The following is a 23,876-nucleotide window of genomic DNA, read 5'->3' on the forward strand; positions in this document are numbered from 1 at the left end:
GGGAAGGTTTTGCAGTGATAGTATATTGAATAACTGAACTGAGCAATGAACAGAACATGCAAAATAGCCCACAAAGAAAGTTTTAAAGTAACCTACCTTATCCAAATAGTTGGTCATAGAATTTTAGAGCTGGTGAAAGGTGCCAGATTGGTAGTCTTGGGAATGAAGTCCTTTATCCACTGAAAAAAAAAATTAGTAACTGAAAGTGCCTCACTTATGAACACACAGATGCGTCTAAATCATATGCAAATCTGATCAGTTCCTTGGCTACTCTACCTAAATTGTCAGTATAGGGGCTCATTTTAAGGTTGGGTGTCCAGTTCTGTAAAATATATGAACTAGAGAAATCTGTTCAAGATTGAAGTCAGATGAACAAAATCTGAACATCACAAATTTGACTTTGGTCAGGCAGAATTCCACACAGGAAGAGGAATGTATGGGACCTGAAAGTGAAGGGTGTCAATGGAGAAGGTTAGACTCTTCAGAATATGTGGGGAGGGTTATAGCGTTACTGGCTGAGGGGTATGCCAACAATCATTCTTGCTATGATTGTGAATGATTTATTTTACTGCTGGGGGAAAAATGTATTTTAATGCCCTGGCAGCCAGGATTTCAGGGTTTATCATACTTGTGCCTGCTTTGTTAAGAGCTGGCTGCCAGCTGAGCTCACTGGAGACATTGCCTTGAATTCTTTTTTGAAAGAATATTTAGTTTATGGAGTGAGGAGTTACAGGGGAAAGCAGGATGGTTTTGGATGGCGATCAAGAGGAGGCTTATATGGTGAATGTTACCAACCTGGTCCCCTGGAGAAACTCAACTGGCTGTGGCGTTTGTTAAAATGTAACATACGCCTTCATCTTGGCATGTTTTGGCTATTGATCAGAGCACTGAGTTTCTCCTACTCTTTTCCCATGGGAGACGTTTCAGGAAGTTGCTCCCACCATGAGTCTGGGATCCACATCAATGCACGAGTGGCAATGCCGTGGCAGCATTGAACAGGTTTGGGGTTGGTGGACTGTCTGAGGCCCTATAACACCTAGTAGTTATAACAGACAAGTTTTATGGCACTGATCCTCACTTGATGTAAAAGGAGGTATCTCCATTGACCTTCACTGTCACTAGCTGAGGATCTGATCCATTTCTGAGAAACACAGTAAGCTACTGAGCAGTGGCTTACCGCATAGAAGTGCTCATTGTAGAGGTTACTCTGTTTGCCTTCTTATCTCTTATTTTGTTTTCTAGGTCTTGCTGCCTTTGTGTTCAGTTTTTAATATCCAGTATCTCTAGCTTTGTTTATAATTCTTGAGATCTGTGTTACATTGTACTGTGTGCACTATGAGACTTAGGAGGGGAAAGACCCGAGATTCCACGAACACGAATGCAAAATATTTTTTACCGTGTTTTTAGTGTCTTGATTTATGACTTTTGACTGTACTCTATTACTATGTGAGATGTACTGAAAACATTAGAGAACTTGTGGTCAATTTTTAGAGCTTTAGAGGAGAGAATTTATCAAACATAACTAGAAAAATTGAACATAAATGCACAATAGTGAATTACGTCCCTGTAAACAACTTGAAGTGATACAAGAAGTTATTCTGACTTGTACAGCTGTAAACAGTGCTTCTGGCAGCCATTTGGTGAGGATTTTGATTTAGTTTTGCAGCTTTTCCGTTTGCCATCTAGCATTTTTATAGAGACTGAAAAATACTTAGGCCAAAACCAAAAAGATTTAAAACGTGCATACTTGTTTGTTTTTTGTTTTGTTTTTTTGGAGAACTTTTCTTCCTTCAAACTGTCCAGTCCTTGAAATTATCTTTTAACAAACCAGATGCATTGAGAAATTTAATCTAGAATTTCACATTCAAACTGCAAATGAAAGTCTGTGTGTTTCTAATACAAAATACAGTTGTATATTATAAATGTTAGGTATAAAGCACATTATAGGTAGACAACTAACTATGACCATAAGGGATACAGGCAGGCCCGGATTAACCAAAGTGCATTCAGTGCCCTTGCACATGGCTCCCGTCCACTCCAAAAAAACCAAACAACCCCAACCCAGCAACAAACCAGAGTGGCACTGTCACCCTGTGAGCCAGGTCACAAAGCCAGTCACTCAAATTTGGCCTGGCTGCCCCTCTGTCATGTGATTGGGGTGTGTCGCTCTATGGAATATGCGTGACCACTTATAATATTATTGATACCAATATTACAAAATTGCAATGAATCTTACAAGATATGCCATGTAAGGTATCAGTGGAAAAGTTATTATTTGCTAAATATGACCATCATGTGTATACGTATGTATCATCTTTGTATTCCGGTGGCACCTTTAAGGCTAACCATGCATCTGAAGAAGTGAGGTTTTTACCCACAAAAGCTTATGCTCAAATAAATATTAGTCTTTAAGGTGCCATCAGACTTCTTGTTGTTTTTGTGGATACAGACTAACACAGCTACCCCCTGATACTTGACATCTTTGTATTGTGAGTTATAAATGTGTGGGGTATTTGTATATCAAACTTGTGCTGTGTTTCTGAGTGACACCCCCCGGACAGATTGGCATCAGTACTATCCAGCCTGCTTAATGGCCTGTCAAGGGCAGCCAGCTATACAATGAACCCATTGAAAGAAGCCTGGGGCTACACCTATGAGTCATCAGGACATGTAGGGACGTGCCTATGGACAGGGGGCTCTTTTCCATGTCTATGTGCTGTGAGCTTGTGTTTGGACAAAGGATGTACAAGCCACATGGCAAAGGATATAAAAGGCAGCTGCATCTTCTCCATTTTGTCTTCAGTCCTGCTTCTCACTTCTGGAGTAACATCTCTACAAACTGAAGTTTTGAACAAAGGACTGACAGACCCATCCAGGCTTTGGATGTGTTCCAGAGGGACTCTACAAGCCAGCAAACTCACCATGCTGCTAAGAACCTGATATATGGACTCTAAAGTCATACGTATGTATCTGACTGCTTTGACCATTTAACATCTCTTCTCCTCTTTTCTTTTTTTAATAAAACCTTTAGTTTTAGATACTAACAAATTGGCTGGCATCATGGCAGCAAACTAATATTGATCAAGTAATGTGGCCCTTTGGGGATCAGAAGAACATTTTGTATAGTGAGTAGAGTTTTTAAAGAACTCCTCACCTTACTGGACCTATTTGCTGATCGGGAGCCAGAGAACTGGAATGAAATAAAGGGAGATGTGTGATTTTCCTTCCCTCCCCCCCAAGCTTCTTGATAACCACTATGGAGGATCAGGAGCACATTTTGTGACTGGTTGTTGAATCTAACTACAATGTTAACCATCAGTTTTGGAAGAATCTGCTCTTCTTTTTTTCAGGCTGCCCTGACCTTGGCATTTTCAGCGTGGGCTACCCTAAGCACCTTGACTCACATGGGCGAACAGAGCTGGGTGGCTGGGATCAGGAGAAGGTGCCCTAGTCCTTCTAGTGGCTGGGGGGGCAGGCAGTGGTGAGTGGCCAGGAAGGTCCTGTGGGCAGTAGGTGAGGGCGGAGGGAGAGTTGTTGGTGAGCTATGGAGTGCATGGGGAGTGCTGTGGGGTGAGAAGTTGGGGGGCATTGGGGACCAGGATGTTGGGGGCTGTGTCCAGTAGGGCTGAGGTGTTGGGAGCTGTGGGAGTGGGATGTAGGTCAGAGCTGCTGGGATGTGTGTGGGGGTGTTTTGCAGGATAAGTGGGGGCTGGTGGAGTGTTGGGGTCTGTGTGGGGGTGAGTAGGAGGGGTATTGGGGTATGGTGCTTAAAGAAGTGGGGGCCTCAATTTCCACAGTACACAGGTCCCCAAAATTATTTAATCTGGATACAGGTTCAGTATTGCCTGATGACGTCCTTTTTAGTGTGCTGAATCAGCATTATTGGATGGATTTCATCACATCTGGGTTAATTATACAGTACTGCAGAGCTTGTGCTCCATAATAGCATGCTGGTGCCAGTCTGACGTAATGCAATGGTTGTGGCTCACTGAAATGAAAGGAACACATCCCCTGTTTAATTAAAATACATGCTGCTGTTCAGATAGCAAAGATTTTTATTTTAGGCAGCATTTAGACAGCCAGTTGTTTGCTGACCAGATTGTCCACTTCCTGAATTATTGTTAATATGAATTCCTGATGTGTTACTGTTAGCAAGATACCTATTACTCAAGGTATTCTGTAGGAGAATTTTTCAGTGTAATGAATGAAAACTACTGCTGTTACTGTTAAATCAACAGTGGCAGGGGGATGAACTAGGAAATCAGAAGTCTTGCTTATTTCTAATTTCCATAAGCTGAAGACAAAACTCAGCAGAACCTTGAGTTTCATGTGGTTTAGGTTGACATAAATTTATAACCCCCCTGCAGTACTCGCAGCTTGAGTGAAACGCTATCCAGTCTGAGAACCTGATGGAACTTAAATCTGAGGTTTAGGTTTATATAACTAGAAATGACTGAATAGTGTAAAAACCTATTGATGAACAATCTGCCAGATTGGAAACTGAGTTTGTACTTCTGCCTGTTCATGTCTGTATTTGTTTGCTTTGCATGACTAGAGGTTTTTGTATACAAACGTTGCCAGAAAGTGAATTTTGGGCCCATCACTGGGATTTAAGCAATAAACTTCATTTAACAATAAAACCAAATAATTTCAAATGGAAGTAGTAGTAGTAGATCATGAAAGTCACCACATATAATCAAGCGATGGAAACAATGCCAGGTCTCAAATCTTGAACAATGAGTTTCGAATATCAAACAACTGTCTGAATACTCACTTCTCAAATGTTTGCGAGCAATCCTCATGTATATATTTGCAAAAATAATTAATCATGCAATTTCAAACAGTGAGAAATGAGTAAAAATTATGATGTGGTGATTTGTGTGCATATGTGGGAAATGTCTGTATGTATTTAAAAACTCTCCCCCCACTCCCTATACCTCTACCATGTGCACAAAACCAATGATAGGTGCACTGTGTTCAAAAGCTTCTCTGACACTTACCTGGGCTGGAAGATTTGGCTTCATGCTGTTTGGGTTTAGTAGATGAGGTAGCAATATCTCTAAACTGAACAATTACAAAAAAATTCTGTGGATTGTTGTTGAAAGGTTTTGCAGCAGAATGTTGTTTTAAGGAGCTATTTGAATGAAGAGAAGATGGCTGTCTGATATGTGTGAGAGAGCAGACTGTTTCATACAAGGCAGAACGGAAGAGAGCTTGAAGTGGGAGAACGGTCTGTGGAGTGTGTTGACATTTGGTGGGAGTCTGTGGCGGAGTGCAGGGAGTGAGAGGAGGATCAGAAACGAGAGAAGAGTTTCTGGGTGACATCACGTCATAAGTTATATTACAATAGTGCTTGTACCTGAAAGTTAACACTTGAAACCACTTCATGCTACAGTTTTATGTTGATAATTTTCAATGAGAGTCATTAAATTTTTTAAACTATTCTATCCTCACCTTGTTAGCATCAAGATACAGACTTCTGATATGGAACAACACCTTAATAAGCACCTTTCAGTCTCTGCTTAATTTAATTTTTTCCTCTTTCCTTTTCAATTTACAGTCATCCCATCACTGAATCATCTTTCATTTCTGAACAGAACATAAACTGCTGGTCTTAATCTATAATGCACTGAGACCTGGCTCCTTCAGACACCTTTAAACTCCATAACTCTGTAAGAGAGCTTTGCTCTACAGGGACAAAGCAGCTGCAGAAACTGAAGTCTATACTATCAAACATTCAAAGAAGAGTGTTCTTGGTGGCAGAGCTCTGTCTAGAGCTCGTTGAAAATAGGAAGATTTTTCTTGTTTGTGTTCAATCATGATTTTGATGAAATGTTTCATTGGATATTTGGAAGACCTTCTACCAGTTCTGACTAACTCTGCCTCTTGAATGCCTTGCCAGAAGAGATCTAGTGGAATGCAAGTATGATTGGTTAGATCCAGGTGTAGGACAACCTTTTTAAGGGAACCTTTTACTCAGGAATGACACCCATAAACAACACCACACATGACCAAAAAGCAAACTTCTTCCTTACCCTACTCCATGAGCCTTTGTTTAGGAGAAATGGAGAGAAACAACACCATTTCTATTATGGATAGATCTTTGATACTGTATCCTGTTAATGCTTCCATTACTGTAGATTTAGGTCCTAATCATGCAAACACTTATGCATAAATTTAACTTTAAGCAGGAGAGTAGTATTGTAATTGTATCCCATTGTATTTATATGTTTAAAGTTAAGCACATGCATAAGGTTTTAGAAGACCAGGAACTTAGCTCTTTGATTACTGAATAAGATGTAATGCTTTTCATAGTATATTTAAGAATATACCCATTGCTTTGTTCTCCTGGGTAAATATATTCTTGTGTATACATATGCATATCTAATAATAGAAGATGTATAAAAATTTGTATATTTGATATTTTCTATACCAATCAATATTTTCTTTTAAAAAGCTTAGCAGGATTCAAGAGTGCATACCATTTTTTTTATACCCACTAAACTATTGTTTTTCAGAATCACAATTCTTCAGTATGTTTGAAAACAAGTTCTCCATTAGAGTTGTACCCACTTATAAAACTAACTGTAATTACTGTATTGGAGATGTTCTCTACACTTCTCCCTTTTCTCTCCCCGCATCCCTGGCCCACTTTCTCTCCCTATTCCACATGGACCAACTGCAAGTAAAGATAGCATATTGAGTAGAACCTTCATATACAACTAGTTCCATTGAAATCAATGGGACACATGGCACAGCAAGTCCTTGATCCTACAAAGACTCAGGGCTTATCTACACTTGAAACTCTATAGTAGCAAAGGTAATCTACCTCCCTGAGGTCACCCTAGCGCTGTCTACACTGGGTATTAGATTGGCTTAACTACACTGCTCAGGGGTGTGGATTTTTCACACCCCTGCGTTACATAGGTGGATCAACCTAACTTTTTAGTGTAGACTTGGCCTTATTCCTATGCTAAACTTTATGAATTGTGAGTAAGCTCATGAAGTCAACGGAACTACTCGGTGTGTAAAATTAAGCATACACATAAGTCTTTGCAGCATCAGGGCCAGAGATACTCTGCATGAGTAAGGATGGCAGAAACTGTCCATTTATATTTTGAAAACACATTACTTCAATGAGACTTTTGATATAGACATTGAAATAAAAAGTAAACTGAGCAAAGAATTCAATTTGTATACAGTACTAAAAAATTTAATGTATGAATGCCTATTTAATATTCAAAATATATATGAAAAGTACAATTACGGTACTTTACAAAAAGAGCAACAGTACAGTTAATATCCAAAAGGTTTAATGAAATTCAGGAAGAATAAAATTTAAAAGTGATTAGGATGATAGAAAGTGTCCAAATTACCTCATCACTAATCCTTTCTGACTAGAGGGAAACCAGAAATGACAGTGCAACTGAAATTAAAAACTTGCATTGTTTTTGTTCTATGACCATAGAGAGTTTAGCTGGAAAAAGAATTGATGTCCTTATACCCAGAGACAAATTTTCCGACTGCAAAGGCAAAAGTTTTCTTTCGCATACCTGTGTAGATTTTACAAAATCAGGGAATGTTAATTCTTTTCATAAGGTAAACGTCAACATTTTAATTCTGACCACATTGTTGCTAGATTTTTCTATTAATATGCTGTATTGTATTAAGCAATAAATTAATAGCTTTTTCTCCAATTTATTCCTTGGCTAGTCTATTGAGAATATTCTTGGTCAGGAACTTAATATGCAAAATCCTTTTCAGAATTACAGTTACAGTATGCATCATGCATGTGCAGAGTACTTACAGTATAAAGCCCTGACTGTGCAAACGTTTACAAAAGTGCTTACCCTTTAAACACAATAATCCCATTGATTTGAATGGAAATACTCACATACTCATGTATTTAATGGTAAGTATTTGCTGAATTAGGGCCTACATACATACAGTTTAGGCCCTGATTCTGCAATAAGCTCTGTGTGCATCTTTGTGCCTTTATAGTGTAAACTTAAGGAGAAGTGTGTGCACGCACACATATATATGCTGTAAGGGATTTTAGAGAAATTAAACTAAAATTAGAATAGATTGGGGGGGGGTGTTGAAAGAAATCAATGGTGGTTCTAAATATACAGTACTGATGGGTTTTGAAAACGACTATCAGTTTATCATTTTGTGTGCATTCATCTTTTGTTGTTCAAGCCCGCTTTGTAAATAGAATAAATCAGACTACAGAATTAAAAGAGCTGTTTGAAACAATATTGATGCTTTAAAAAAACCTTAGGAGGAAAATGTATAAAAGTTTCTGGTATGTCAGATGGTAAAGGAAATGCCAATTTCACAGAATTTACATCTTTATTTAGCTGTTGAATTTATCAACACTGCCAAGGTCCAGCTATACAATAACAAAACACTTCAGCATCTGCAACTTCTTAAAACCCTGTTAAACCGATGTAATTCCTGGCATAACTAACCTCTTGCCAGCACTTTTTGTTACATTCCACCAAGACCAAACAGGAAATATATTTCCTTCAGTCTAAGAGTTTCAGAAAAAATGAGCTTCTCTGTGTACCATGAAACACAAGGAGACCTTCATTGCTTCATAACTATCAATTAGCAAGCCAATGGTGAGAGGAAATGGGCAGCACTCTTAGTTTCTCAATGAAGTGAGTAAATTTATTTATGCAGATTCCTATTTTTCCTCTTTGGTTTGCATATTTAACACTATTTTTCTCCCACAGGTGCTTTGGGCACATGATCATTGTAACGGTTTCCTGTTCCCTGGTGCCCTTACTATTATTATTCAGAAGAAATCTTTCTCTTGTTTGCTATCCTGGGTCTAAAGGTATTTTTCAAGTCCATACCTTACCACTTTCCCATTCAAAAAGCTTTATGTACTCATATTCAGGTAATACACCTCTACCCTGATATAACGCTGTCCTCGGGAGCCAAAAAATCTTACCATGTTATAGGTGAAACTGCGGTATATCGAACTTGTTTTGATCCACAGGAGCATGCAGCCCCACCCTCCGGAGCGCTGCTTTACCGCGTTATATGCGAATTCATGTTATATCAGGTCGCGTTATATCAGGGTAGAGGTGTACCAAAATATCTATATTGCATCTGTACATTTTCAAAAGTTACTATGGGCCATATTTTTAAAGGTATTTAAACACCTAAAAATGCAGATATGTACCAGACCTAGGCATCTAACTCACGATGAAAGCAGTGGAAGTTAAGGAGCTAGGTGCTCTTTGAAAATCCCTAAATCTTTTAAAATCTGACTGTAAGTGACTTAGGAGTACAGCAAGTCCCACCAACTGAATTTTGTGCTTTTGAGTCGCTTATGTGCTTTTGAAAATCTTGACCAATAGCTAGAGGGCGAGTTTTTGAAAAAGTGTCTAAAGACTTTTGGGTGCCTCCATTTTAGGATGCTCCAATTTGAACCAGTTTAAAGGGGACTGATTTCAGAGGATAAGTGCTCAGCACTTCATATAAATAAAGCCTCTTTGGGTACACTTACATAGCCTGTGGCAGCAAGCCTCCGAGTTCAGGGTGACAGCGGGCTCACGCTACCACCCTAAAAATAGCTGTGTAGCTATTGTGGGTCAGGCCTTGTCTACACTACTGTGGTAGGTTGCCTTAAGTGAATAATGTAGCTGAAGTTGACATAGCTTAGATCGACTTACTGAGCTGTCTACACTGCGCTGCATTGGCGGGAGATGCTCTCCCATCAACTTACCTTATTCTTCTCATTCCAGTGGAGTACCGGAGTCGACCAGAGAGCGCTCTGCAGTTGATTTAGCGGGTCTAGTGAAGACCTGCTAAATTAACCCCCTCTGCATTGATCGCAGCAGCGTCAATCCCCGATAATTGTAGACATGGCCTCAGGCTCTGAAGCCTATGGAGGGAGGTGGGCTTCAAAGCGCGATCTCCAGCCTGATCTGAAACTGAAAAGCACTATCTACACTGCTATTTTTAGCACAGTAGCACAAGCTCTGCAAGATTAAGTCTGTCAACCTGGGCTTGGAGACTTGCTGCCATTGGTCACTGCTTGGTCTCTAGACATCCCTTTCATGTATCTTAAGTTAGGCACCCAAAATCACTGACCATTTTTGGAAATCTTGTGCATTGTTGTACATTTTCATTAGATATAGATATACATAAACTGGTTTGGAAGAATTAAGAACCAACTTGAATCTTCACACACACATGAAATTGAATTCAAACTTTTTTTTAGGAAGTTCATTATAGGGTTTTTTTTTTTGTATTTAATTTCTTCTTGTGGCTCTTTCCTTCCTGGTTTCAACCAGGACTGGAAGCAAATATACTTAAATACCTTAAGAAATATTCATGTTCTATGTTTGGCTTAGAGAAACCACAGAGTACTGGAAATCCCATGAGAAAACCAGTTCTTGTGAAACTTCCAGCCATGATTCCAGACCTCTCTAGAAGCCCTTGACAATACTTAACAATATAACACAACTGACACCAAAGCATAACTAAATTACAACAGCAGATTGCAGTGTAACCAGCCACTTGAAAACCAGGCATGTCAAATTTTACATCCTCTTTCCAGAAAACTCCTTCCTTTTTATAATTCCTCTCCAAACCCCATATTTCAAACACCTGTGGTAAAAGATGAGTCTACATAAGAATGGCCATACTGAGTAAGACCAATGGTCCATCTAGCCCAGTGTCCAGTCTTCTTACAATGGCTGGTGCCAAATGCTTCAGAGGGAGTGAACAGAACAGGGCAAGTATCAAGTGATCCACGTCTTGTTGTCCAGTCCTAGCTACTAGCAGGCAGAGCGACACCCAGGGCATGGGGTTGCGTCCCTGACCATCTTGGCTTATAGCCATTGATGGACCTACCTTCATGAATTTATTTAATTCATTTTTTTTAAACCAGTTAACTTTTCACAACATCTGCTGCCAACATCTTCTTCCATAGGCTGACAGTACGTTGTGCGAAGAAGTACTTCCTTATGTTTTTGTTAAACCTGCTGCTGATAATTTAAGTGGGTGACCCCAGTTCATGTCTTATGTGAAGGGGTAAAGAACACATCCTTAATTGCTTTCTCTACACCATCCATGACTTTCTAGACCTCCATCACATCCCCCCCACCCCAGTTATCTCTTCTTTAAAATGAACAGTTACAATCTTTTTAATTTCTCCTCATATGGAAGCTGTTCCATACGCCTAATTTTGTTGCCCTTCTCTGGACTTTGTCCAATTCTGATATATTTTTGGGATATAGAAGTAATACATACATATACCCAAATTCAAATCTAATTTACTCAGGTGTAAATTGGAGGTAAATAATCTGAAGTAAATGGAAACCCTGGATTTAAATTGGTGTTGCTGAAACTTCTTGTTGTGCTTAGTTTAAGATTCCTTTTAAAACTGGTGTGCATGCATTTTCCTGGCAGTAAATTAGCCACGTCAGTTGTGTGTGTTTATCATCATGCACTCGACTCTATATGTACGGGGCCAGATTGTGACCTTGTTTTTGTGTGCTACCAGAATTGAGGACTGGGAGAAAAGCAGCCTCCAAGAGGCTGTTATGCTCTCCCTTCCCTATACAAGTGGGCATAATGGGGTAGACAGTGGGCAGAGGAACCCACTAGGGAAAGTATGTTGCCCCAGTATAGACTTGACTCTGGATATTCTCCCCTGCTCCAAGGGGGGGGCAAATTATAGATGGTGACTATCAAAGTCACAATCTGACTTTAGATCAGCTTCAGAAGTAGCGCAACAACTTGCGGCCCTTTGCTCATGGCTGGGGCATGAATTGGTTGCAGCTATGTGTGTGCGTGCATGTCAGAGGCCAAGAACAACCAGAAAGCAGGCAGGCAGTGAGAAGCAGTCATGTGTTAGGCTCTGAGGGAGCAAAGAGAGCTCATTGGGACACAGAACTGACTGGAAGGGTGGACTTGGATATTATGAGCCAGGAAATTGTCTGCTGTTTGTTCCTACTGTGTTCAGGGAAACAGGACATAGTGTACCTTCTTTGTAAATACACAGGATTGTACCAAAGAATATACCTGTCTCACTTAATGAATTTCTCCTTCTAAGGGAAACAATCCAGCAAGCCCCTGAATATGGGGTTAAGGCACCTGGGCCAAGAGACAAAACATACTGCTTATTGCTAATGTGTCTAACATCTCAATTAGATAGAGCATGCTTAAATTGCTAGTTTAAACTAGGGCTGTTGATTGATCACAAATAACTGTCATGATTAACTCAAAAAATTAATCCATGGTTTTAATCGCACTGTTAAACAATAGAATACCAATTGAAATGTATTAAATATTTTGGATATTTTTCTACATTTTCAAATATATTGATTTCAGTTACAACACAAATGCAAAGCATACAGTGCTCCCTTTATATTATTTTGATTACAAATATTTGCACTGTCAAAATGATAAACAAAAGAAATAGTATTTTTCAATTTACTTCATACAAGTACTGTAGTGCAATCTCTTTATTATGAAAGTGAAACTTACAAATGTAGATTTTTTTTATTACATAACTGCACTCAAAAACAAAACAATGTAAAATTTTAGAGCCTACAAGTCCACTCAGTCCTCTTTCTTGTTCAGTCAATTGCTCAGAAAAACAAGTTTGTTTACATTTATGGGGGAGAATGCTGCCTGCTTATTATTTACAATGTCACCTGAAAGTGAGAACACGCATTCGCATGGCACTTTTGTAGCTGGCATTGAAAGATATTTATGTGCTAGATATGCTAAAAATTCATATGCCCCTTCATGCTTCGGCCACCATTCCAGAGGACATGCTGATGATGCTCATTTAAAAAAAAAAGTGTTAATTAAATTTGTGACTGAGCTCCTTGGGGGAGAATTCCATGTCTCCTGCTCTGTTTTACCTCCATATATTTCATGTTATAACAGTCTCGGATGATGACCCAGCACGTGTTCGTTTTAAGAACACTTTCACTGCAGATTTGCCAAAACACAAAGAAGATACCAATATGAGATTTCTAAAGATAACCACAGCACTGGACCCAACGTTTAAGAATCAGAAGTGCCTTCCAAAATCTGAGAGGGAGGAGGTGTGGAACATGTTTTCAGAAGAGTTAAAAGAACAACACTCTGATATAGAAACTTCAGAACCTGAATCACCAAAAAAGAAAATCAACCTTCTGCTGGCGGCATCTGACCCAGATAATGAAAATGAACATGTGTCGGTCCACACCACTTTGGATCATTATCGAGCAGAACCCTTCATTGGCTTGGACATCTGTCCTCTGGAATGGTAGTTGAAGCATGAAGGGACATATGAATCTTAAGTGCATCTGGCACGTAAAAATATTGTGATGTCAGCTACAACAGTGGCATGCGAATGCCTGTTCTTACTTTCAGGTGAAATTGTAAACAAGAAGCGGGCAGCATTATCTCCTGCAAATGTAAACAAACTTGTTCGTCTAAGCGATTGGCTGAACAAGACATAGAACTGACTGCACTTGTAGACTCTAAAGCAGTGGTCCTCAAACTTGTTCTGCCGCTCGTGCAGGGAAAGCCCCTGGCGGGCCAGGCTGGTTTATTTACCTGCCACGTCTGCAGGTTCAGCTGATCGTGGCTCCCAGTGGCCTCGGTGGAAGTGGTGGCCGGTATGTCCCTTGGCCCGCGCTGCTTCCAGCAGCTCCCATTGGCCTGGAGCTGCGAACCGCGGCCACTGGGAGCCGCAATCGGACGAATCTGTGGACGCGGCAGGTAAACAAACAGGCCCGGCCCACCGGGGCTTTCCCCGCACAAGCGGTGGAACAAGTTTGGGAACCACTGATCTGAAGTTCTACACTGTTTTATTTTTGAGTAGTTTTTTGGTACGTAATTCTACATTTCTAAGTTCAACTTTCATGATAAAAATACTATTTTGTTTATCATTTTTACAATGCAAATATTTATAATAAAAATAATATAAAGTGAGCACTGTATACTTTGTATTATGTGTCATAATTGAAATCTATATGTTTGAAAATGTAGAAAATATCCAGAAATATTTAAATAGAATATCATTTATTATTAACAGTGTGATTAATTGCCTTTAATTTTTTTAATCGCTTGACAGCCCTACTTTAAACTGTTATACTTTGTGCTGTTTATACAGGGATGACTTCATTCAGCATTCACACACCATCCTATGGGGTGATATATTTTGGCTGCTTATTTTTGGTATTTAAGGATAAGTTTGTAGAGTATGTTGGGATCTGTTTCTCCTCTAGCTATGTGTATGGACTCATCAGCATCATATGAGAGTTGAATTGGTGTATATTCACCTTAAGATCATTATGCAAGCTGTAAAACGCCATGTTGTTGGGAGAAGGATACTGCAGTATTTAAGTTACGGCAGCAAAGTTGTTATAAGGGTGTGCTTAATTATCTCATTGAGCACATTGGCTAGACCAGGACTAGAGGATATGCATGAATTCCTGGCACCACTGAACACAATGGCAAAACTCCTATTGACTTCAGTGGGGCCAGGAATTCACCCCATAAATCTGTTAAGGGGAAAAATACATAAGAAATATTTGAGGAAAAATTATTTTACAGAAGCAGAATGAACTTCCTGCTGAAGTGGTGGAATCAATATGTATTTGTTTGAACAAAAATTGGATGACTACATGGAATGTTATTAGTCAATATTGTGCTTGGGAGTAGCTGACCACCTTTTCTGGAGCTCAGGAGGCACTTTTTTCCACTTGCCATGTTTTATTCCCAATATTGACTATGGTTTTCGGCATGGGGAAACTTTGTTCTCCTCTGGCACAAAAAATTATTTAAAAGTTGAAAGGATTTTTAAAAAAGTATTTAAAACATTAAAACCTTTCATCATTTACAAAAATATTAACACATTATATAAAATCAGCAATGGCATCAATCCACGCCGAGGTCTATTTTGGGTTCCAAACTGCTATGTAACTAATTACAGTTCAGCTGGAGCTAGATGCTAACGAGGCTGTTGTAGGCGTGGGTTGCTGTGGACAATGCCATGGGTTGTTTTTATATCCAAGGCAACGAGTTGTGTGGAATACTAGTGCTTACATGGTACCTAAAGACCAAAAAGGTAAGAGACCAATATTTACTAGATGAATTCTATATTCCAGAGGGTTCTATGAATAATTTCTTAAATATAGTAAGCTCCCTACACTCATGACAAAAGACTCCTGGGAGAAATTTTCATATAAAATTCGAGTTTTTCAATTGTGTTTTTAATATTAAATGTTAATTTGATATAACTTCAGTTACGAAAAATTCTAAAATTAAATCCTGGGGTCTGTTGATTTTGTATATAAATTGCTGACCCCCTCCCTGTCTACTTTTCCTCAGGATATGCAATATGCTTCTGGCAAAAGAATGATTTCCACCATAAGAATGATATGGTCTTCAACTCCCCACCCCCAATCTTTCTCCCCCACCTATATCCCCCCAAAATTACCCTATCACAAAATAGCCTAAAGAAGCAAAAAATTAAATTGTCTAAAGTATCAAAGCCCAAACCCCTACCACAAATAAAGGTTTTATTCTGAAAAGGGAGACGTGCCAGAGACTCCATGAAGTCTCCACAAAGAAACTTTGCTATTGCTACTGATTGTACATGGAAGGAACTCAGATACGATTGTGATGGATGGCAGGATAAAAACTACAGATAGATTCCACAGATGTCCACCATTCTTTGTATTAATCCTGAGACCAGATAAAGAAGCCAAAAGCTATGCTTTCCTCTACCGTCTTGCTCCTTTTTGTGGGCGTCTTGGTTTCTCATTTTGGTGTCTTTTTTATTAATTAGAGCCATAGATGCTGACTCTGGGGGAAAAAATAGTTGGTGCTCAGCACCCACCATCAGCCCCACCGATCAGTTCCGCCCCCTCCCCCACAGTGCATCTTGCCCACTGGTGGTCCCCACTAATTAGCTCCTCCCCCCTCCCGCCAGTGGTCAGCTGCATGCAGGAGGCACTGGGGGAAAGAGGGAGGGACTCAGGGGAGGGGGAAGAAGTGGAGAGGGGGTGGGAAGAGTTAGAATGAGGGATTGGGGGGAAGGGGTGGAGTGGGGGCAGGGCCTGAGGCAGAGTGGGGGTTGAGCACCCTCCAGCAAATCACAACATCAGTGTCTGTGATTAGAGCAAATAAAACAGTATTTGTGGAGGGGCAACAGTACAGGGATTTACATAGTTGCTTAGGATTGTTACGGGGGGGGGAATAAAAAAGCAAAATACATGAGCAATGATTGAGCTCTCTGTAGCTGTTCCACAGTAATAAATTTAACATCGTCCTGGGTGCTGACATGTTGAGTTCCAAAGACGGCTCCTTAAATAGCTGTATGAAATTCTATTTGAAGACCTTTTTTATACCAAAATATTTTTGGGTATTTCAGCTTCGCATACTTCACCCAAATTGTGTCAATTTCCTAAAATGATACAAAATTCTCAGGGCAAAATCCACCTCTTGTTTTATGATCCAAGTTAATTCTTCCCATTCCTCATTTAATTCCTCACTCTTTACTAAAAGTGCTAAAACACAGCTCTGCTTAGCCCATCTGAACTGTTGAGGCCATGTGCTATCCGTGCTATTTGCTCAACTCTCATTGACCTCAGTGAGATACATGTACAATAGCCCTACATTCGTAATTCCAACATTTGTTGTGGTGGTGTTAGATGATTACCCTGTTCAATGATTTCACGTTGAAGAAATCAAGAAGTATAAAGTTCTGATTGGGAATTTTTCAACCAACAATTTTTTCCACCAAAAAACAAAAATTTGTTGAAAATGAAACTGTTCAAGAGACAGGCAGTTTCAACAAATCTCCTGCCTCCAAAAATTTTTGAAAAATTTTGCAATTTGTTGACAAACCCTGTTTTGACACAGGTTCAGTTTTTCAAGTCTAAACCTTTAAACTTTTTTTTTTTGTAAATTTAGACTAAAAAGCAAAATTGAAATGAAACCTTTGGGAATTATTTAAATGAAATGTTTCGATTGATCCAAATTTAAAAAAAAATCAGTTCAGAAAAATTCTCAATATTTTGAATTTGTCTTAATTTGGGACAGGAAATTTTTACTTTTTGAAATCTCAAATTCACAGAGGATGTGAAAACCACTTTCCACCCCTCTCTATATAACCTCCCTTTTCCCCTCAATTCCCTTCCAAAAACACAAGCAAACAACCCCCAAAGATGTATCTCAACAGGATAATGTTGAAAAACAATGACACAGTTCCACAGCCAAGGGGCTAATTCTGATGCCCGGACTCTGGTTTAATAGTACCCTTCTATGAATATTCCCACTGAAGTCAAAGCACTCATTCATGGAGTGAGGTGATACATTGTAGGAGTATCAGAATCCAGCCCACAGAGAATGTTGTTGTACTGACAGTTGCTTCATATATCTCCCCCTCGAATGTCTTTTTTTTTTTTTCCTTCTGGGATTGAGGATTGAGATTTGGTTCTGTTTTGCCTTTTGCTGCCAAAGTTATGATATCCTTTCTTGCTCTGTTGCAGCAAGAGGACATCGACATTCATGAACCTGGAAACAATGTGAATAAATTGGCATGTAGAAGTGAGTGAATGAACATTCCAGGCTCTGTATTTAGTTCATTTGTCTTCACCCTGCTACTTGCCAGTTTGTTTGTGTTGTTTTGACTCTCTCATTACCAGACACATAAATGTAGTTAAATTACCATAATGTTAATGTTTATGTATTTTGATTATAGAGGAGCTACAGTTTAGTGATCTACCCCACATTTTGACAAGCCAGGCTGATGGCAAAACACGGTATAATTTGGAGAGGGACTGTCTCTTGCTATGAGGATGTATAGCACAATGGATATCTTATCTGGGTCCTCTAGGCCCTACTGTGAGACAAATGGACAATAATGCAGAGTACATTTAATTACAGTACTTGACATTTATCAGAAATTAGGTCCGATCAAAACTGTGGGTCAATATATCGCAAAACTATGAAATGTACAATCTGGTATTTATAAAGCACTTATCAGCCATTAATTACAATGGTTTTACTTTAAAATTTTAGCCTTTTGTTTGAGCCATATTTCAAATGCTGGGTTATTTGATATTCAGTATTCAGCTGGCAGGTTCACTTTTATCAGGGGTTTGTCAATTGCCGGTGGATGGTGGTTATGTGTCCTGCGCACACAGCAAGTCTAGCCAGTTATTAGGCTAGATGTGATAATGCACACTTTGGTGCAAGCTTAGCCAGGATCCAGTGGCTGCCAAACTGGTTACTGGTTTGGGGAGGGCAGCTTGTGAACAGCCATGTTTTTTTTTTTTTTTTTTTTTTAATCATTCAGTGTGTAGCTTGCAGCTGAAATCTTGGAATAGTCTTATATTGAAGACGGCATTTTGTTTTGCAACACTCTTAGAAATCCTACCAGCTACTATTTATTACTTAAAACTGTCTGTGGAAGATCAGAAACCTGGAATGTCAGAAATTCCTGTAAAGGATGGAGTGTTTCCACCAGTAAATCTGTTTCACTGTAATTAACTCATAGTATTTAAAAAATGGGTTTATTAGGGGTAGGGCAAAGAATCTCAAACCTTTCTGGCTCTGAGTTCTGAAACAGGGCCTCAGTGCTGTGGTGAGAGCTCAGAGAAGCCTTCTTATAGATTGTCCTGCCTGCACATATTGTTCAATTAATGTTTCCATTTATGGTGCACCAATCCTAGAGTCTTCCAAAGCACACAGTGTGAAATTGCATCCATGATATGGCCTTTTTGTACTGTGCTTGCATGGTCAGAGCAAAGCCCATTTGGGTCTGAGAGAGTTTAAATATAAATCCATTTACACTTCATCATTTAAATAGTTGGCAGACAAAAAAAAAAAAACCTTAGTTACTGGAGAGACAGGGTACATGAGGCTATATCTCCTATTGGACTGACATCTGTTGGACAGGACAAGCTTTTGAGCTTCCAGGAGCTCTTCCTTATGTCTGGAGAAGGTAATTGAAGTGTCCAAGCTAAATACAAAGTGGAACAGATTGTTAAGCATATGGGCATGTGCGAAGCCCTTAGAAGACCACTTCTAATGAAATGAGCAATTAAGGGTTAGCAGGCAGTAGTGTGTGTGACAAATTGCTGTAATGAGCCATAAAACCAGCATCTCTGTTAAGTCCATGATTTTTGGTGTCCAGCAGGGTTATGAATTTAAATTCCCAAATTCTTCTTTTGAAGGTGTTATGCAGGCTTCCTTTGAGGACAAGGCCTGAGAGATCAGATATGGAGTGATGGCTTTCTGAAAAGTGTTCACCCGTGGGTGACTGTGTGTTTTGTCTTTATTCCTATGTGAATTCATTCAAGATCATAGTGATTGACTGACTGTATTCACCCTTACACATAGGTGCCAACTTTTCCCTGCGTCGGTGGGTGCTTGCCCCAGCCCCGCCCTCGGCCTTGCCCTGACTCCACTCCTGCCCCACCCCCTGTTCCAACTCCTTCCCCAAATTCCCTGCCCCAACTCTGCCCCCTCCCTGCCTCATTGGACTCCTTCCCCAAATCCCCACCCCAGCCCCGCCTCTTCCCTGAGCGCGCTGCGTTCCCCTTCCTCTCTCTCCCTCCCAGCACTTGCCGCCACGAAACAGCTGTTTTGCGGTGGCAGGCGCTGGGAGCTAAGGGGAGAAGCAGGGATGTTGTGCGCTCAGGGGAGGAGGCGGAGGTGAGCTGGGGTGGGGGAGCGGGGAGCACCCACCAATTTTTCCCCGTGGGTGCTCCAGCCCCAGAGCACCCACAGAATCGGCGCCTATGCCCTTACATAGTTGCTGAGGCATTTGATGCATTGTATGAGGTACTTACATGTCATAGGCATGTGTAGGACCCAGGGATCTTGGAAGGTGTGTCATGGGGGTGGGTGTTAATCATCATAGCAGTGGAGATATGTCTGCAAGGTTTGTGTATTGTTTTTCTGGCAGGATCTGGTGCTGCTGTGAGTTTGTGTGTCTTGGTTTGTGGGGAGCTATGTTCTGATGATAAGCTTGGTGAGGTTGGGGGTTTGTTTGAAGGCCAGAAGAGGAGGTTCAGGAAGGATGTAGTACCCATCAAGTAGGGTTGTAATTGTTCGATGTCCCATATGGGCTCTAATGAGGGGTGTTGGGTGACAAGTAGGCCTGTGCAGTTATGCTTTTTTCCCTTTATCGAAGCAGGGTTTTCCCGGGGTATTTTGGTGGCCCATTCCATGTTGTGATGCATTTCTCTGGAGTGTCTTTGTTTGGGGAAGGCAGTTTCAAGCGTGCTTAGGTGTGTATCCTGCACTTTCTCTTTGGAGCAAATTCTGTGATATCTGAGTGCCTGGCTGTATGTAGATAACAGATTTCTTGGTTATCTGGGTGGTTGCTGGATCTGTGGAGGTTAAGTCCGGTGATCCATGGGTTTCTTGTATATAGTTGTCTGTAGGGTTCCAAAATTATTGACAGAGGTAAAAGAGGGCTTGCCTAATCTTATAGACTTAGAAGGGCTGAAATATCAGCTGTTTTTTAGATTGCACAGGGACAAATAACAATTTAGAGCATTCTACAAATGAATACAAGTTGGCTTGGATCACAACACTCTGTAGTTGTCTTTTCTGGTACAAGTATCTAACGGTATGTAGAATCTGACTGTCACCTATTCTAAAACAAAGGGACTTTCCTATTGGTACAGTCAAAGGCCATGTTCCTGTGTTCCTTAAAGTTAACAGAAGTCTTTTCATTGACTTCAGTGGGGATTGAATCAGGCCCAGAAGGTTTATCTGTTCTGTTACTTCCCATATGACTTATGACGTGCTGTTTCAGAGGTAAGCAAAACAATTTCATAATATTGCATGTGACCCAAGTAGTAATCACTATACATCACGTTGTAACTAAAACTTAACCTAATACTTAAATTTTAATAGTAGGCCAGATTGATCAATGAAGTTATTTCAGTGAAGCTACTGGAATTGTAGCAGGGACAACTCTGACTTACCTTTTGTTTCTTTCTACTGCAATTTTCGTATATAAATTATTTGCCATTTTTATTTACACCTCTTTAAAATCTTTTCCAGATAATTTTAAACAAGACATGATCTATGCTCTTTTTATGAGAGATGCTAGGTAAAATACGTACAAAATACTATACATACCAACCTCATGCAACTGTTGTGAGGGTTAATTACAGTAAATATATACTTGAGGTGATATATAAAGGCTGAGGATTATCATTAAAATCAAACAAAATTAATTGGAGAAAATATACATTGAGGAAAAAATGAGTTACAATTTCCACAGAGTAAACAAATCATGGAAACATATTAAAATTACTGAAAATTAAGGGCTTGATCCTAAATCCATTGAAATGAATGGGAGTCTCTCCACTGACTTCACTGGGCTTTGAATTGGGCCGTAAATGAGTAACTTCACTGAAATGTAGCCTTGAAGATTACCTGAGCCCCAATCTTGCATTATGCATCTTAGCATTCAGCATGTGAGTAGTTCCATTGAGAAAAGTGAGAAGTCAATGGGACTGTTTGCTTAAAGTTAAGATGATGTATAAGTATTTGCTGGATTGGTTTCTTGGTGTCATTATTTTCACCATATTTTGGGAATATGTACAAGAAAATGGGAAAATAATATATCTTTTGGTAATATTTTTCTCCAATCAACATTTTTGATAAAGATGATTTTAATAATACTTTGCTTACGTATCCCTTTACCTCTTCAAAATGCTACATAGAGCAACTAAGACTCTGCCTTACATACAGGCTGCTAGTTTCAATGTAAAGTTAATTTTAATTATTTTAAGTTTTTTTAGCTTTCAAAATCCAGCAGAACAAATATCATAAAGGAATTTATGCATCTATTAAATGTGGAGTGTGGGGGCTCAAAAGCTCCCTTGAGGAGAACAGCATACCTCTTTGTATTACTTGCATCTTAATGTCAACACCTTGACTATACTGTAATAGACACTAAAATTATTCCTAAAATGTTACATGACTCTTGATGTACTGAACCTACAATATATTTGGTGCTTGTAACCCCAGCAAAACTTGTTTCAGCCCATTTCATCTTCAAAATTGAAAGTTTGATATCAAATGTCAATGTAAAAAATTCACAAAAGGAAGAGGAATAGCATTTAGCAATCAATCCATATAAATACGCAAAGTTTCAATGATAACATTTGTGTCTATTTTTCCCCTTTTCCTGTATTCCTTTCCACCTGTACTCTTCAAATATCCTATCAGACTGTATTTAAAAATATTACAGTATTTAAATATGTAGTGGTAACACTATGTGCTGCCAAATTATGTAGTGACTCTGGGAAGTTATGAAATAAAGCTTGATGGAGAGCTTTAATATTTGTTGTACACTGAGCATTTCTCCAGAATGACAACCAATGGTTAATTATACTCCTATAAAGCTGAGTGTGTGATGGGGGAGGATTTTGGGAAATCCTTTGGGATCCACATTTCCTCTTTTTATCCCATATGATGTTTTTCTGTATCCCCTCCCCACAATCATGATGAACACTCTCATTGTTCCCCCAAGTGGAGGGTGTGAGGAGGGATATCCTGCTAAGCAACAGTGTATGTGTGTGTTGAGTTAAACCCTCTGGGGGTTTTCAAAGTCCCTGCTGGGAATACCTCACTGGGATGAATTAATCAAATACAGCTGAGCATAGTTAGGCTCAGAACTTTTAGAATGGACTGGGCTACCTTCATGTTTCCCAGGGAAAGGGAATTTACTCTCTAGTAGGCAGAATAGAGTGCTAGAGGCAGAAAAATGCTTTCTTTATATTGTTTTGTATTTGTAGATGAATTTGTTTTGAAGTTTCAGTATTTAAAACGCATGAGAAAAATGTGGTCATACAGAGATATTTTTTTTGTGGGGGGGGTGTGTTCTTTTGGTTGAACCAGAGCCTTGTAAAATAAACCTGCCCACCCCAGAAAGGGTGTGGTGTTGAATTTTTATTTGACCTGGGCCTCTGGCAAAGTTTCACTCCAGCTGTACAATCGCTGACTTTGCCACACATCGTCTTCAAAGGAAACCCTTCCTTTTGGCTGCAGCATGCTATGTGGTCCCTTTTCAGAGCTCTTCAATGCCTCTCCTCAGATGACTGAAGGCAGTGACTAGGGACCAAGTACAGGAACTCCCTTCCTTCTCCTTCCATCTCAGTGTTCTCCTCAGTGCTTCCAGCCCCTATTGGCTAAGGGAGGACAGAACTGATTCCAGGACACTAACTTAAATTTCTCCATTGGGATAGTCAATGGTGCTGGCACCTATTTGTTATTTTGGAGCTACACTGAAGGCCAACTCTTCAAAGAGGCCTCGATGTGGTCTCTGTCATTGAGTACCCAAAATTGCATATTTGGTCATAACCAAGAACTTGAACACTGCACAGTCTATTTATGAATCTATTTATACGCAAACACTAACCTGGGATGGGGATTTTCGTTTTGAAACCCCAAACTACAGTGACTCTAGAGTGGCCTAGAATTCTGTCAGTCTATTATGCTTATAATTTTCTGTACCTTTTAATCATTGTAAACCTCTCCCAATTTTGTGCGTATGTGTCTTCCACAATAAAAACATACTTTAAAAGCAATGTTTAAAAAAAAATCAAGAATTATGCAAGGTTTCTCTCTCAGGGATGTTCTTACAGCTCTCAGTGCTTCAGGAGATGCATAGAACTGGCTCAGACTAGACTTTTTTTGCTAATAGCTGCAAATCAAAACCCAGCCCTCTGCCCCAGCACTAGCCAATTTGTGTTTCATGTTCATTACCCTTTTAGGAATCTCTGATTCTATTCGAAATTTTCTGTTGAAGAAACCACATATGACCAGATTTCCAAAAGAAAGCAGCAGTGGCACCCAGCAGCTCTTGTTTAGGCACC

This window comes from Natator depressus, chromosome 2, assembly GCF_965152275.1.
Source record: "Natator depressus isolate rNatDep1 chromosome 2, rNatDep2.hap1, whole genome shotgun sequence".
NCBI classification, from domain to species: Eukaryota; Metazoa; Chordata; order Testudines; family Cheloniidae; genus Natator; species Natator depressus.